The 18,159-nt window shown below is 44.8% G+C and overlaps 1 protein-coding gene across 4 annotated transcripts in view; it reads right to left on the reverse strand.

Moving 5' to 3' along the window:
• Positions 1–18,159, reverse strand: part of PCDH15 (protocadherin related 15) — a 638,977-nt gene that overhangs the window by 368,228 nt on the left and 252,590 nt on the right. For all 4 annotated transcript variants that reach the window (XM_058028641.1, XM_058028640.1, XM_058028642.1 and 1 more), the window contains exon 4: positions 6,260–6,307. The gene's annotated coding sequence lies outside the window, so the exon portion shown is untranslated. The remainder of the gene's footprint in view (positions 1–6,259; positions 6,308–18,159) is intronic.

Raw genomic sequence — 18,159 nt, forward strand, 5'->3', positions numbered from 1 at the left:
ATCACCCAAACTGCAAGAGACTAAAAAGGGACAGCCTCTTATAAAATCAAATTACTTCAATGATGCATCAGAGATTTCATAGAACCCTTTTTTTTTTTTTTCAATCAAGCCTGGTGAATTCACCAGACACAAGGTTTCACTAACAAGCTGAAGTTGTTTAAAATAATTTCTTCCCACTGGTTTTTAGCATAAAGAAATGCAGACTCTTCTCCCTTCTCTATTAATTAATGTGAAGTCTCTGGTTTATGACACACTTTTGCCAGCAACTTCCCTCTTGCCTCAAGCCCCTATCAGGATGTTTATCAGGAAACATTTATTTAATAACATGGGATTCTAAATGGCTTCCTTTAATGACAGTATTTTACTCATGGTGTGTGAGAGCTGGAACACAACATATACAGATATTTTCTTGGTAATGTGTAACTGGAGAGCTGGGATGCAAAAAAACAAGTGAGAAATTAAGGGAATGGAAAATAGGGCAGAAATCACAGAATCACTCAAGTTTTGGGTCGGAAGGCACCTCAAAGCTTATTCAGTCAAACCCCTGCCATGGCAGGGACACCTTCCACTGTCCCAGGCTGCTCCAAGCCCTGTTCAACCTGGCCTTGGGCACTGTCAGGGATCCAGGGGCAGCCACAGCTGCTCTGGGCACCCTGTGCCAGGGCCTGCCCACACTCCCAGGCAAGGATTCCCCCAGACTGGACTCTTATCTGGGATTGTCCAGACCCAGGGGCAGCACCAGCACTTGGCCTTGTTAAACCTCATGAGATTCCCATGGGCCACTTCCTGAGCCCCTCTGGATGGCCCTGTCCTTGAGCTGTGTCCCTGCATCCTCAGCTTGGCGTCTCTTCTCAGCTTCTGAGGGTGCTTTTGATCTCCCATGGATTTCATGTGGAAGGGACTACAGGACTGCATTTACAGCTCATGGTGGCAACAGGCAGGTCCTTGGGCTGAAATGAGGAGATGGACAGCTCTGCAACCACACAATTAGGGAAAATTTTCTTTTTTGGAGAGTGATAAAAGCTACACAAAGGCTGAGAAGTTTCATTCCCATTCAAAAGAGAGGTCACCAAATTTGCTAGGAAAACCACAATTTTATCTCTCCTCACCCAAGGCTGCTGTGTCCAAAGCTAAATTATTGCTCTTCTCAGAGCAGGACAGCAGCCAGCTGGGACACACAGAGCTTCACCATCTCCTCAAAATTGGGATACCCAGAGCTTCACTATCTCCTCAAAACTGGGACACACAGAACTTCAGCACCTCCCTCTCACAGTTGTCCTCTGTTTTCCAAGCAGCACAGTCTCCCTGTCAGTGTAGAGGGTCTTTCCAAGGGAACACTGTCTTCATTGTTGCTTGGACATTAAAATTGTTCTGAGTCCTGTGGCTGGTTTCTTAAAATCAGCAATCCCTGAACACTTTAGATGTGTGGTTAGCAAGCACCTGCCCTCTGTTGCCACTGCGGTCACCTGGGGCTCGGTAGGACACTGTAGGGGCCACTCCCCAAAGGAGACTTTCTTTGTTCATGCTACTCTGCCCAAAAAACTTCCTCTGGTAAGAAACAAATGAAAAGGTTGGACCAACTGGGAGGACTCTTTTCACCCATCTTTTATCACTTCATACACTCAAACATGCCATGTCCTTCTCTTTTCACCTTTGTTTATCTTCAACACAGGCCAAAGAACTCCTGTGGGATGGAGCACCTCCAAACTGACTCTTGGACAGTACCAGAGAGAGAAAAATCACTGTTCAAACAACCAATTCTGCTTTTTCCTGGAGTCCTGACATTCCTTTTGTCCCAGAGGTTCTGACTCCCTCTCAACTGATCCCACTCCATTCCTTCCAGCCCATTGGGAATGCAGGGACTGTCTGTCTGCTGCTCTGACTAATCCAGAACATGTTACACATTCCCTGCATTATTTATACTGGCTACTTACAAGTTGATTTTTATTTATTTAAAGTTTCCATCTGTAGGTTCTGGCTCCCTTTCAAAATCTCCCACTTTCCATCGTGTTCTAATGGATATCTGTTCTCTGGGAACATCTGTCCTTAATGGGCCCTGTTAGATGTAACAGTGACACCATTTTCCATTTTATTACATGCACACAGTTTTCTGTTTGTTTTTGAAATCTCCACAATGTTACAGCCTCCTTTCATTTTGAAACAGCAACAACAACAAAAGAAAAAATCAGTTTCGAGTCCTGATAAGTTTTTGATTCTCAGCAAAAATATCAACACTGGGTTTGCAATAAGACACCTCAGTGTAGGGAAATATTTTGCAGCGCTTAATTTATTAAATTATTAAAACCAAGTTGATGAAAATGTGTTGGCTCACATCACTAAGGGTCTACTGTTAATTCCATTCTTTTAATTTGCTTCTTTCATTCTTTCATCCAACTCTTGTAAAAGAGTTGGGAATTTTGGGAGCTCCATCACCAGTGGTTTCTTGCTCCTTCCTTTTAAGCCCCAGGACAAGCTGCAGACAGCCCCTCCACAGGGGAGTCCAACAAACCCAAAAATCCCTCCCTGACAGGAGTAGCCCATAAGGAAGAGCAGAGATATTCATCCCATGGATGAACTTCCAACTGACCCCAAAGACTTGCAGCTCACTCACTTCCTTAACAAAAAGGGTTTCTGGTTTTCAGGCCCTGCTGTGAAACTTCCAGAATTAAAGTTCATGGAACAGGAACAGGATTGTTCCTAACATGGAACAGGTTGCCCAGAGAAGCTGTGGCTGCTCCTAGATCCAAGGAAGGGTTCTAGGCCAGGTTGGACAGGGCTTGGAGCAACCTGGGATATTGGAAGGTGTCCCAGCCCATGGCAGGGGGCGTTTCCAAGCCAGGCCATTCTGGGATGATTCCTTGATGATGATTCTGGGAGAGGCATCTTTTGTATTTACAGCTCTTGCCTGGTGAGCAGCAATGCCCAGCTCAGCACACATCACCCATGGGTGGAATTTTTGTCTTTTTCCCTTCGCATCCACCTCTGGAGGATTTCACCTGCCACTACCTTGCCCAGCAGTTAATTCTGCCTCACTCCTGCTGCAGTTTGCCACAGTCAGCACTCAGCTGGCTGCAGTGCTCTGGAGGAAGCACTGGCAGCACACCCCGTGTCTTTCGCAGCTCATTTATCAGTTGAGTATCACAGGTTTGTGCAGATTCCTTGGAGACTGTGCTGCTGTCATCCTCTCACTCAGGAAACTGCTCAGTTACTGCAACCTTCTGTTTCCTATCTTTTTGACCAATTTTTTTTCAGTTATTTGTAGAGCATTCCTTTTCTTTCTCATCCTTTTGGCTTTAATCCCAAATCCTCAGAGGGTTGGACACAGCACAGCACACTCGTGATGATCTACTCCTGTTCCACTGATGAAGACCCATTTTGGGGCTCATCTGCTCCTTTTAACTATCATTTGGTATCAGTCTGGGCATGCTACTCTGCAGGTGGGGTTGTGCCAAGATTTCCCATCCCTGGAAGTGCCCAAGGCCAGGTTGGACAGGGTTTGGAGCAGCTTGGGACAGTGGAAAGGGTCCCTGCCCATGGCAGGAGCATGGAACTAGAAGAGCTCCCACTGGAACTCCCCTTAGGAGGGCTCTGCCCCATCTCTGTCCCAGTAGCTGAGTTGCTGCAGTTCCCCTACCCTAAATGCAGGTTTCCTCACTCAAGGAACAGGACTGCTCACTTAGAGCCTGAGATCCACCCTGGCTGGGTTCCATTTTTTGGTTTGTTTAGGGATTTTTGGAGAGGAGGAGGCAGATGGGCTGGTTCCACGAAAATCAGTTCCAAGGCTGCTACAATAACCCACTTCTTGCTAGTCTGGCACCTTCCTCCTACTCTCCAGGCAAGGTTGGCTTCACACCTGCACCGATTCACACTTGATGGAATCAGGTTCACAACTTGATATTTTAGATCTAGAATTTTATTTATTCTGACTTTATAACATACCTAGGCTCTGAACTATTTAGAGGAAGTGGCAGCTCTTGGAGGAACAGGTGTCCTGGCAAATCCTGGAGATGTAAAAGCTACGTGCTACAACCAAACCCTTTCCCTGAAAAATAAGTTGAACTTCCATATGCTGAAACTCTTGTTTTGTTTACAGCAGCCCCCTGCTCTTAGTCCCTAACACAATGGCTTATGATTAATAAATTTTATGCTGCATTTAGTCCACTAATCCATAAAGTCAACAAAATTCTTTTGTGTAATTCTTGTGTCCTTCATGGCATTACAGGAGTTTCAAAACCTGCATCAAAGACCTTGTGCCAAGGTCACTTAAGGAGTACTAGGGAGGGTTTTTCACGAGACCTGTCCCTCAGGAATGCTTCTATTCCTCAGCTGGAGCTCACCTCATCCTGTCCCAGTCCCCTCTTTTCCAAGCTCCTTATCTGCCTTAGCCAGCTCCTTATAATTCCTGTATTAATCTGTGCCATCTCCATTTTCAATAATAATTTCCTCTGGGAACTGCACTGAATAAATGCAGCCTATAAATCCAGAGACCTTAAACCCCCTGCAACTTTGTAGTGTGAGATGTTCACTGGCTCAGCAAAAAGAACCAGCCTGGTACTCAGATCAAATCACCTGCTGAGCAGAATTTTCCCTTTTATCCCACTTTTCACTCAGGACCTTCTGGATTACTCTTTGTTCCAAACCTGACCTCAAACCTGCTGATCTGCATGGACTTTCCAGGATCTCCTTCAGCCCAGTATTCTGACATCAGAATGCATTCTATTCCCAGATGGAAATAAACATTAAAGGTTTTTGCTAGGGAGCAGAGATAGCAATTGAAAAAGTGATGGATTCGCTTTCTCCAAAGGAAGTTGCTAACAAAGCCAAGAGCTTTGCTATGCTTTAGTCAAATAAATCACACAGACTCAGCAACAAAAAATCCCAACTAAAAGGACAATTGGAATTGAAGGATGATTTTCCACCTTCTTCCCTTGACAGCAACATTAAACTGATGTGGATGAAGAAGAGGAATGGAAATCCTGCCATGACAATTTCTTTGTCAAGAATTAGTTCCTGCCGTTCGAGAACAATGTTTCATATTGCTCATCAAGTTTTGAATCTTTATCTGAATTTTTCCTAGGAAAGAAATAACTTTTTTCCCATTTATGTTTCTGTTGGTACCCGAGTTCAGCACCCAGAAAAAATAACCTGCCACATTTCCTCTTCCTGCTCCTCCCCTCCTGCCACTCTGTGTTCAAAATCCCAGCCAGAATTTAAACACAACTTGAGGGGAGAGAATCCTGGTCACGAGATGTGCATTCCCAACAAAACCAAGCCTCTTTTCCCTGTGGCCCAGCAGAACTGCTGAGCCCATTTCCATCCTGTGATTCCAATAACCAAATTATCAGTGCCACAGAGTGTGCAGCAGCCAGCATTCCAGAGGGACACATTTTCCCTCCTTCCCCCACCACATTTTCAAAGTTAGTAATTTCAAAGGCATGACCCTCATCATGGAAGCATGGTTCTCATTGTTTGTCTGTAGAGATGTGGATGAAGAAGGGGAATGGAAATCCTGCCCTGAAAATTTCTTTGTCAAGAATTAGCTCCTGCCATTCGAGAACAACGTTTCATATTGCTCATCAAGTTTTGAATCTTTATATGAATTTTTCCTAGGAAAGAAATAACTTTTTTTTCTGTTTATGTTGGCACTTGAGTTCAGCACCCAGAAAAAAGAACCTGCCACATTTCCTCCTCCTACTCCTCCCCTCCTGTCACTCTGTGTTCAAAATCCCAGCCAGAATTCAAACACAACTTGAGGGGAGAGAATCCTGGCCATGAGATGTGCATTCCCAACAAAACCAAGCCTCTTTTCCCTGTGGCCCAGCAGAACTGCTGAGCCCATTTCCATCCTGTGATTCCAATCAACAAATTCTCAGTGCCACAGAGTGTGCAGCAGCCAGCATTCCAGAGGGACACATTTTCCCTCCTTCCCCCACCACATTTTCAAAGTTAGTAATTTCAAAGGCATGACCTTCACCATGTAATCATGAAAACATGGTTCTCATTGTTTGTCTGTACAGATATCCTAAAACATTCCTGAATTTAACACCAGGAAGTCAAAAGTTAAGGAATACGAAGAAACAAGAAATAATGTCGTTTTCAGGAAGTGCAGTGGACAAATTGGCAAAAAAACAAACCATCCAGAGATGAGCTCAGCCTCAAGGAATCAAGGAACACAGATTATTACAAATATTCAAGAGAGAATTTTGAGAACAATTTCCAGCAAAAACATGCTCATATTAAAAGGAAATTATCACAGTACCTTAACTGCACTTCTCAGCCATAGCTGTGGAGATTATATGTTGATCACCTGGAAAATGAAAAATAGAAGATTAATGATATTGTTCATATCTTAATTACTGTTTAAGAAGAGCAACTAATCTGACACATTTTCCTTTATTGAAATAGTTTTCACTTCCCAAACAAACAGAGAAGAGCAGAACACACAGCTTTCAATATCAGCTCTTTTATTCCTGATAAAGGCAGCTTCAATAAGAAAAATAACAAGAAAACAATGCCTGAGGTTTTCATTAAAGTAGTTTACATATTTTCATGAAGGCTGTCAACCTGGAAACCAGGGAGAAATTCATAACAAGTTTTATCCTCCTAAAATACCCATCCTAAAACACATCAGGCACTTATCTGCAATTTGTTTTGAATCAAATATATTCTCTGCCCTTCCCCAAGATGAAATATTGAACAGGAAAATCTCTGACTGCCTCTTTCCAGGTCCTTTTTGCCGTGTGCTTGTGAGTTATCCCAGGGATAGAGAACACAACTGAGGGGTGCAGGGTTATTTTGGGGCTGCTTCTCCAGTGTTTATCCAACTGAGACTGTGCCATGGAGGAATTCAGGAAAATTCAGGAAGCATTTCAACTTCCAGGCATGGACTGGGTTAGAGGTTTCCCCTTTCCTCCTGCAACAAATGGAAATACAGGGCTCTCACCAAAGGAAAACCCCAGGGCTCCAAATGGGGAGGGGAAAAGACCCAGAAAAGTGGGAGGCACCTTGAAAATTGTTTTTGAGGGACTTGAAAATCAAATTACCCAGGTGCTGGGCTCATTTCACCTTTTTCTTTTGGGAAAATCCATATAATACATATAATTCCTTCCCAATCTCCCATCCATCCCTGCCCTCTGGCACTGGGAAGCCATTCCTTGTGTCCTGTCCCTCCGTCCCTTGTCCCTAGTTCCTCTCCAGATCTTTTGTAGCCCCTTTAGGCCCTGGAAGGGGGTCTGAGCTCTCCCTGCAGCCTTCTCCTCTCCAGGCTGCTCAGCACAGAATATTCCAATGGAATTAGCCAGCTCTCCATGCTCCCCAAGCAGAAAAAAGGAATATTAGGCACATAGTTTGCTCTGCAATAACCCAACAAAACCTGCTGCCTTGTTCTGAGGTGGAATAAATCCACAGCACATTGGGCAGTGAGATTTAGGAGACAACTCCCAGTTTTGAAGGCTGATGGAAATTTGGGGAAACACATGCATGTTGTGTAGACTTCCAAGAAAATATTCCATAAAGGGAAACAACACGGAATTTTCATAGCCTTCAGAATGTAACTGAGTATAAATGGGTAAAGCCTCATTAACAAGACACCAGATGTGTGTGGGAGTGCATCACTCTTCCCAGGTCTGCTTGACCAAATCATTTATCTCTTCTAAATATAATTACATATATATACACAAAAAGAAGAACTACATCCAGACAAAAATAAGTCACAGACAGCACGCAGTCCATTACAGAAGATTTTTGTTTGTATTTCTGAAGACATCCAACCAAAGGTTCTAATATATTTGCAAAAGGAATATGTGTTTCCAGCATAGAAATATTTTACTGAAACTTCCACCTGAAAGAATTTCTATTCTCTGCTTTAAACAGATCTGAAGAAGAGAAGGCTCCAGAGAGACCTCCAAATTCATTTCAGTGCCTAAAGGGGCTCCAGGAGAGCTGGAGAGGCACTGGGGACAAGGGATGGAAGGACAGACAAGGGGGAATGGCTCCCACTGCCAGAGGGCAGGGCTGGATGGGATATTGGGAATTAGGAATTGTTCCCTGGCAGGGTGGGCAGGCCCTGGCACAGGGTGCCCAGAGCAGCTGTGGCTGCCCCTGGATCCCTGGCAGTGCCCAAGGCCAGGCTGGACTTTGGGGCTTGGAGCAGCCTGGGATGGTGGAAGGTGTCCCTGCCCATGGCAGGGGTGGGATGGGAGGTCTTTAAGGTCCATTCAAAAATTGAGAATGGGAGGGAAGCTGCTCTGGGCTGTGTGAAACACAGGCACACTCTGCCAGCAGTGCGGTCACCTCTGGATACCACCCCCAAAAACCCACACTTCTAAGGCTGCAATTGCTTTGCCCAGAGAATTCCCAGTCCCTCAGGCATGGATGAGAGGTACTAAATGAATTCCACTGCCATGACAACAGTGTTTCCTCCTTGCTTTACTCAGAGATTAATGCCCATTGTCAGCAGCTTTTATGATAAATGATCGTCATTGTGAATTTTGGTAATGAAGATGCATCATGCTGTGTGTTGTTCACACACTGCAGAACACTTCTCCTCTAATCAGCAAGGGCTTGCAGTTCTAGAGATTGTTTTGCAAAAAAAAAAAAAAAAAAAACAAAAACAGGCTGTTGGGATGGGAATTGGTTTGTATTTTAATGTTGGAAATAGAGCCAGAGTCTCTAATTCTGACTTTCCCTGGAAGGTGATGACAGAACTTTGGGCTTTGGTGTGAGAGGAGCAGGTGAAAGCAAGAACTGCTGGATCCATTTCATCCAAACTATCTATAATTTTGGGGTTCACTTTGATGTTACACCCTCCCTGGGAAGGATCAGTCACCCCCTTGGGCTCTCACACCCCTGTTAGTGGGAGCAGAGCATTTGGTACCCACTGGACACCAAATCTGCTTTGTTTTCCTCATTTACAGGTGCAAAACCACATAGAATTAAGCCAAACTTCAATAAACAAGAATGAGCACCAGCGGCATTAAAATAATTGTGCAATATTGTGCTCACTATCTGCATATTCCAGGATGAAATTAAAGAATAACCTAACTTCTACAATGAAAAACTCCTATTGTTAAATCTGAAGCATTATTTTGGTACATTCCTAAGACTCTCATTTTTGTGGGCAGCCTTCTCCTTTTTAAGGGCCATGGAGATGATTAAAGGGATGGAAAGGCTGGGAGATCTGGAAGTGTTCATCTGGAGAAGAGAAGGCTTCAGAGAGACCTCCAAGTCCATTCCAGGGCCTGAAGGGGCTCCAGGAGAGCTGGAGAGGGACTGGGGACAAGGGATGGAGGGACAGGCACAGGGAATGGCTTCCAGTGCCAGAGGGCAGGGCTGGATGGGATATTGGGAATTAGGAATTGTTCCCTGGCAGGGTGGGCAGGCCCTGGCACAGGGTGCCCAGAGCAGCTGTGGCTGCCCCTGGATCCCTGGCAGTGCCCAAGGCCAGGCTGGAGCAGCCTGGGACAGGGGAGGGTATCCCTGCCATTGGCAGGAATGGGATGGATGGGATTTAAGGTCCCTTCCAACCCAAAGCACCCTGGCATTCTGTGGGAAAAGCTTAGGTGGGTTGAAGATGCAGTTTGGCAGCTCCATGCTGGAAGTGTCCAAGTCAGGTTGGATGGGGCTTGGAACAGCCTGGGACAGTGGAAGGTGTCCCTGCCCATGGAACTGGATGAGATTTGATGTCCCTTCCAACCTCAACCTTTCCAGGATTTTCTGATTAAACAGTGGAGTTGGGAATTGGATTATGGAAATGGGGTGAGAGGTGGGGAAAGGTTTAGGTTCAAAGTCAGGGCTCTGGGGTTTCCAAAAAGGCCTCAAAGCTCCCTGCCAGTCTGTCCCTACCTGAACCCTCCTGCCCTCCACAGGCACCATTAGTTGGGAATTTAGAAAAAGATCACTTTGTTCATTTCTTGGCCCTGCCCTATTTGTTCCCACCTGAAGTTTACTTTTTTCTCCCCAGCATGACATTTCCACTCGGCCTCCTCTCCACCCAGAGAAGTAACTCATGCAAGCACTCAGAAATGTAAAAAACCAGCATGAAGACCAGTATTACCTCAGCTAAGGAAAGCAAATTGACATTTTTCATGAAGCAAGACTCCTAAATCTCTCCTGCAGCTTTGAAAATTACCCTCTTCGTTTTAATTAGGCCAGTGTTACCTGTAATGATGCTTGCAGTGTGTACATTTTCCTCTATCACCCCTAGCAAAATCCATCTCTGTATTCTCTCAGTTGCTCACCCGGCATTTTGATGCAGAACTTTAGAAATTTTTATCCCTAACTCAAGAACTTAAAGAATACTGATCAGGCCTTGAAATATTCACAGAATCTGCTTTCTGCAAGGACAAATCTCTCTCATTTTTTGCTGCTTGCAAGGCACATTTATGAACCAAAATTGGTTGGGGTGGGGGCAGCAGAATTCCTTTGCTTTCAACATTTTTTTCTCCTTGCCTGCAGCAAAAACCAGGGTTTGGTTTTGCCTGAAAATTGCGTTAAAAGTTTTCAGCAGAAAAAAACACAAATGCAACTATGTCCTCTAGAAATAATACAACTAATACTCATCTTCTCCAGGTTTCAGTTATAAATATACACTCATATATTACAAATTTCCTGGTAAATATACACTCAAATACACACAAATTTACTGGTTAAAAGAAAATAAATACAGGTTTTGTTCCTAGCATCTCTTGGAAAACAACCAGCTTCCAAAAAGGCTCCATCAAACACTACAAATATGTAAAGGGTACTACCCTGGCATTTTTATTTAAAGTTTTCTTGTCAAATCGAAGCCATGAAAATCTGATTTACTGCCAACTTTTTTGTGGAAAAATCAACCCAGTCATGTTTTTCTTGGCAATGGGAAGTAAGCTTGAATCAAAGTAAGATTTGTTTTAGCATTATTTCATGTTTTCTGAATACATTTCATATATATTTATGTCTGCCTCTGTTTCTACTGCATGGAAATGCTTCTCTCACCCAGCTGGTGGAACTTGCTTGGCTGCTCATGGGAGCAGTGATTGAATTCCAAAATGAAAATCTAAGTTTTCTTTTCTGTGCTCTTTGCCACACAAACTCACAACTGCATCTCAAGTGTATGTAAAGAATTTACTGCTTAAGATAAAATTAAACCTCCAAAGCAGTTTTAAAAAGATGTAAGGATATTTTCCTAAAGGCAGTTTGTTTAAAATTCCACAGCATTGTGGAAAATGTTTGGTTTTAGGGATTTCAAGCTGCTCAAGGTGGAACCTCAGAGTCCAGTGTGGCACTCTGATAAATCAGAGCAGAAAATGGAATTCAATAAGGCACTGAACTTTCCAGATTTTTTGAAAACTTGATGTGTGGGAGGTTCATAACCCACCCAACAGATGACAAGGGATGCTCTGCTGCAAGATGTCGAGTGTGACAGCCTGGCCAGGAGTTAAGAATTCCAAGAAGTGAGGATTTGAACTGCTTTTGTCGAAGCACAGAATGATTTGGGTAGGAAGGGACCTTAAAGACCATCCAGTCCCACCCCAACCTGGCCTTGGGCACTGCCAGGGATGCAGGGGCAGCCACAGCTGCTCTGGGCACCCTGTGCCAGGGCCTGCCCACCCTGCCAGGGAACAATTCCTAATTCCCAATATCCCATCCAGCCCTGCCCTCTGGCAGTGGGAGCCATTCCCTGTGTCCTGTCTCTCCATCCCTTGTCCCAGATCTCTCTCCAGCTCTCCTGGAACCCCTCTAGACCCTGGAAGGGGCTCTGAGTTTTCCCTAGAGCCTTCTCTTCTCCAGATGATCACTCCCATCCCTGGAATGGGGTGAGCAGGTAGCACAGGGGCACTGCCTTGCTCCTCCCCATCATATTCCTTTTGGAAGATCTCTTAAAGCATTAAAGAAATGTGTCCTCCAACAAGCAGCACTATTGTATTTGCTGGGAAATGCCCCAACAAAGGCAGGAATGATGCATCTGACTCCATGTTCTCAGAAGGCAAATTTATTACTTTATGATACTATCTTATATTAAACAATACTATACTAAAGAACACAGTAAAGATACTTACTAAATTCTAAAAAGATAATAATGAAAACTTGTGACTCTGAAAAGAGTCCCGACACGGCTTGGCCCTGATTGGCCAGAGAGTGAAAACAACTCACAGCAAAATCCAATGAAACAGCCACCTGTGGGTAAACAATCTCCAAGCACATTCCACATGAGCAAAACACAGGAGAAGCAAATGAGATAAGAATTGTTCTCCTTTTCTCTGAGGCTTCTCAATAGAAAAATCCTGGGTGAAGAGTTTTTTTCAGAGAATGTGAATGCAACAGAGCACCCCAATGGTTTGACATGAGGAGAAACATCAAAAATACATTTTCTCTAGCTAATTCAGGCTGTAATGGCTTTAGCTCTCCTAATCCTGACTTCTTTCTAAGAGCAGAAAACACAGTGAGAGCCCTTTGCTCTGAAATCTTGTATTCATCAGGAAGCTGGAGAGAAACCCAGGGAGAGGCAGAACTCTTGGGTCTGTCCTCAGCAGCTCCAGCTCTGCCAAGTGCCAAGCTGGCAGTGCCCATGTGTGTCCCTGCCCACGTCCAGCTGCTCCTCACTCTGTTCTGGCCAGGCTCCCACGCCCCCAGCCCTGCTGGGAGCACAGACCACGCACTGCTCCAAATCTGCTTCCACCACAGCCAAATGAGTGGAAGGTATGGGTTCATCTGGGAAGAAACCCTGGAAGCTCCACAGTTGTGGGGTTTGGGGAGGTGGGAATGCAGGGACAGTGGTGGGCAGCTGCATACTGTCCTTTCTCAGCACAGACAGGGAGAAACTGGGAACAGGTCTTGCATTCTGGAAAGATGGGGTAGCTACCCCTCAATGTGCATTTCAAACCTCAGTCCTCAGGGGAATTTAGGTCTGCACCAGATTCAGGGTTCAAACAGATCCACATTTCTGCAGTTACAAACTGACTGCAAGAGGCACCAAATGCAAAACCCACACAGGACAGGAAAAGATTTGGGATTTATCTGTGCAAACACAGAGCTGCAGCTGCTCCTGGGCCATAAACACAACGCTGTGGTTTCAGCCCCAACCTGGGCTCAACCAGAGTATGGATGTTACAGACACAATCCCTCATGTACACTCTGGGTGTTCCCACAGCTCAGGAGTTTTGAAATAGGACTGCCATGAACTTTCACAATGTAATTACACCATGCTTTTTAAACAAAGGGATGCTCATCCACATTTTTCATACTCATCCCTATCCTTCTGAAATTTCCCTCCTACTCTCCAGCATAATAAGGCTCAGGAATGCCTGAACAGCATGTTGAGGTATAAAGGCTCCCACAGTCTTTCATCCCCCAGTGTGTGTAATGTTTTCTGTGTAATATTTATGTAAGCCCATTTTAGGCTGTGTTTGGCTTGGTTAATATTATTCCCACTTCGACAGAACTATTCAAGGAAACCTTTGGTAATGTATAGATTTATGTCTCCAGACACAGGCATTCCCACCTATTTTTCCTCCATCAGCAGTTTATCCACTGAAAAACAAAACTAAAGACAAAACTAAAGACAAAATCATAAACTCATGGCTTTCAATACTCAAGACAACACGCACATCTGCAAGAACTTTGGCATCTGAAAGCAAGGAGATATCTACAAAGCCATTCCTGTTAAGGATCACACGAGAAGAAGTGATTTGTTGGGTATGAATGCCCAGAAATCTTTCCAGAGCTGCACCTTAAAGTACCTACAAACCTTTCACTAGTGCTGTCACCAGGGTTCAGTACTGGTGGGCCCAGGATTGTTTAAATTGTTCACCAATGGTTGTAGAGGAAGAGTCTCAGGATCCAGCACAGCAGGGACCTGCTGGAGCAGCTCTGTGGGACAGAGCTGGGGGACACAGAGCTGTCCCTAAACCAGCAGAGTGTCCTGGGGACAATGAGGTGTCCCTGACCCAGCAGAGTGTCCTGGGGACACCGAACTGTCCCTGAACCAGCAGAGTGTCCTGGGGACACCGAGCTGTCCCTGAGCCAGCAGAGTGTCCTGGGGACACAGCTGTCCCTGAGCCAGCAGAGTGTCCCGGCCCAAGGAGGCCAATGGAGCCGGGGGCAGCAGCAGAGCATTGGCAGCAGGGCAGGGAGGGATGCTGGCCCTGGGGCAGCCCTGGAGGCACCTCTGCAGTGCTGTGTCCAGCTGTGGGTGCTGAGCACAGCAGGGCCAGGAGCTGCTGGAGCTGAGCAAGGGCCTGGAGCATGTGGGTGCCCTTCCAGGCCAGGCTGAGGGAGCTGGGGCTGCTCAGCCTGGAGAGGAGCCCCAGCTGAGAGGGGCCCTCAGGCCTGGCTGGGCCTGGCTGCAGGGAGGGGCAGAGCAGGGCCCAGGCTCTGCTCCGGGGCCCAGCCATGGCACCAGAGCCACGGGCAGGGCCTGAGCCCAGCAATTGCCCTGCACAGGAGGCACAACTTGTGCCCTGGGCAGTGCCCAGCCCTGAGCACATTGCCCACACAGCCTGGGGGCTCTCCTCCCTGGGTACACACAATCCTGTGTCAGTTCCTCCTGGTTTAGACATTGGGGCTCCAATCCCTACCCACACCAAGTCTATTTTGCATAATTTCAACACTTGCGGCATTATTCAACAGCATGATACAAGCATAATAATTTTAGCCTTTAAATATGAATAACTTCCTGAGGAAAAACCACAGTCTATTTCTAGGGCTTCTGGTTGTGAGATAATAGAAAAAGTCAATTTTAATTTTTTACTAAATTCCAAAATTCCATTAAAACCGAGAGATATTTTGAGGAGTTTGTACATTGTGTCACACAGAATGAAATCCCAAGACCTGAGTGCTATTTTACACCTTGGCACTCTTGCTGCTGGGGGTTCTCAGACACTGCTAAAGCCTGCTTCAACTTGTTTCGTCTTAATCAGATTTGATCCCAAGTCTGGAAAATTTCAGGACTATTTCTGTGTCTCCTGCAGCCTCAGGTCCCTGTAAGCCTGCACTTTGAGATCCTGGATTTTGTGTTTCTCTACTTAATTCACAAAGACAAAGGAATACCTGTGGGATTTCCAGTGCTTATGAACCAGCCAATCCAACAAACCTTTTAAGTATGCAAAGAAGTTTCAGCTATTTCCTGACATTCCTGCAAATGAGATCTGAATTGGAGCTGTAGCATTAATACATAATACTGACATTAAAGCTTAGCAAGCCTGGAGTTGTTCAGATTCATATTCCAGTGAGACAAACAAGTGTCAGCTGCAGAGGTGGTCTTCAAGGTGTCATTGAGGTTTAATTTTAGATTTTTCCCTGCATACCATAAGTTGGGGTTCAAGGCATTTTCTTCAACATTATTAGAGAAAAACCAGCTTAAAAAATTCCCATGTTTCTTATCAAAGGAGTAATTGAAATGAAAAATCTTAAGGAAAGCTCTTCTTGCCCCATTTCCATTATTCCAATTATTATATACATATTAATTGGAACAAACTCTTTAGGAAATGGTTCACATAAGCAGCTTTCAGCTGATTAATTATCCCAGCCATTTAAAAACATTTACATGGCTTGTTTATGTTACTTTGTTAATTTTATTGTAATTTAGTATTAATTAACAGCCTTGTCTTTACAAGGTGTTTAATCAGTTACAACTCTTAATTACACCACAGCATTGCTTAATAAAACACCACACTATTTGGGATTAAGTTAAATTGGCTAAATTAATCTGTTATCCACTTTTGTGGGTAATTTATTGCACGATAAAAGCAAGTTGTGAAATCATTTTCATGGCAAGTAGCCTAAAAAAGATTTTACAGATATTCTTTTTCTACTTTAACTACAGAGAAAAACTGTTCCTAATTTCAGTGTTTTCTGCAGATCAGCACAAGGCTCAGAACTGTCTCCAAAACTGCAGGCACAGAAATTTGGTGCTGGAGCAGACTGATTTGGGAAGCAGTGCTGGAGCAAAGGAGCAGCAGCTTCAGCTCCAGGGGAACCTTCCCAGCCAAGGAGCTGCTCCTCAGAGCAGCCAAGATCTTCTGCCAGAGTCTGAGGTCTTGCCCTGGTCTGCTGAGGTCTTGGGAAAGCTTCTCCTGCATGGAGCTGCCAAACCGCATCTTGAATCCACCTAAGCTTTTCCCACAGAATCCCAGGATGGTTTATGTTGGAAGGGACCTTAAATCCCATCCATCCCACCCTTGCCATGGGCAGGGACACCTTCCACTGTCCCAGGCTGTTCCAAGCCCCAAAGTCCAACCTGGCCTTGGGCACTGCCAGGGATCCAGGGGCAGCCACAGCTGCTCTGGGCACCCTGTGCCAGGGCCTGCCCACCCTGCCAGGGAACAATTCCTTAACAATACCCATTCCAAACCTTCTTTTTTCAGTTTAAAGCCATTCCCCCTTGTCCTGTCTTCATCCCTTGTCCCAAGCTCTCTGGGCACTGAAGGGGCTCCAAGGTCTCCCCATCTCCTCACCCTCCAAGGCAGTGAGCCCTGAGCACTGCCCATGCCATCAGTCTCACTTGAAATCTGCTCCTGGATCATTCCATAGCCAATATGCCAATCTTACCCCCTGTTTTAGGAGAAATAATTCACAGATTGTCCATAAATCCTTTTCCCCCACTTTGGAGCTTCTGTCCCTCCACAGGTCCCAGGCCTCATTTGCACCTCTCAAGCTGAGCACCCCAAATCTACCCCGTGACTCCTTGCATGATTCCACTCACCCAGTGACCCCTCCTGAAGATTTTTCAGACCTGCTAGTTATGCACAGCCATTCCTTCTCTGTTTGGCATTGCCAAGCACTCACGGTGACTAAAATAAATCTTAATTATTTCAGATCATTTCTTCCTGTGTCAACATCATTTAGAATCGTAGTCTGTCCTTGTTGAAATGCCCCCAGACCTTTCTGAACCTGTTCTGTCTGTGACTTTCTGGTTCTAATCTATGACTTCTCAAAATTCAATAAAGAAAAATAAAAATTAAATATGACAATTCTGGCTTAATGTTTGTCACAAGCTCAGCACAGGCTTGAAAACACCTCCCTGTGTGGCAGCAGGCATGGGAGACAGTGGGCTCACACTCAGCCATGGTTACATTTCTGGAGACTTATCCCACATTGTAATTCTCATGTTCACTTCTGAATTTTTAAAAGAACGACTGAATTGGGAAAAAAATTACAAATCTTCTAAACCAATGATTTATGCAAGAGAATTTCACTTATCAGTCCTCTGGGACCTCTCCTGCACTCAGGTAGGTCACAGGTAACAGTTCAGACTCTTCTGGACATTTCTGCAGATGCTTCAGGGTGAACATCTTGAGTCTGGTGACTTGAATAGCAATCATCTCTTAATTATTTTTCTAACTTTATCTATTCCTCCTTGGACCTTTGCATTTTGCGCCGAAATTAGTGAAGAAACTCTGGTTGCAGTTCCAATGCTCCTCATGCTGAAGGGAAGCATTTAATAAAATATTTATAAACTATACTATTCAGCACCTCACCCTTTGGAAAAGCAGTGCCATGCATTTTACACTTACCTGGGAGCAAAACTAAACTTCAAAAATGCCTGAAGATAAATATTTTACTAAACAGAGTAGGGCAAAATTCACACTCCAAAGCCCCAAAGGCTGCTTCTTCTGTCTCTGATTGTTTTCTGATAAAAGGATGAGTGTGTGCTCTGGCAGACAGAGAGACACAAGTGCCACAGTTTTTTGGAGGAAAGAGGAACTGTTGAGCTCTAAAGGCTCATAGAAGGATTTTGAGGTGCCTGAGCTTATATGACTTCCCAGCAGCATCTCCCACATTTAAGAGGTGATAGGGCAATACCTTGGTGCTGATCCTTATTCCAGATTCTTCCCTCTCCACCAGGTGTTTGCAGAGATAAAATTTTATGCCTGAACAGAAGCACCTCTGTACCATTTGTCCCTTTACTTGCTGTGTGCTTGTGCAGTTCCCAGGGCTTTACTGCAGTGATGCCTTAAGAGAATCAACACAAAAATTCTTGAAACCAAAAGCCTTTTCAGAGCCCTTTTTGTTACTGATCACTCACCAAAACCAAGGCTGAGACTGGTTTTAACTGGAGGCCTCTAAACTGAACCTTTCCCATCTCCCATTACAGTGAGTTTTATACTTAAGGCATCACAGCACTGACTTTTTTCCCCAGGACTCTTCCTCCTCTTAAACCTACAGTTTTTGGGGTTTATA

The sequence above is a fragment of the Melospiza georgiana genome, chromosome 8 (assembly GCF_028018845.1).
Source record: "Melospiza georgiana isolate bMelGeo1 chromosome 8, bMelGeo1.pri, whole genome shotgun sequence".
Taxonomy (NCBI): Eukaryota; Metazoa; Chordata; class Aves; order Passeriformes; family Passerellidae; genus Melospiza; species Melospiza georgiana.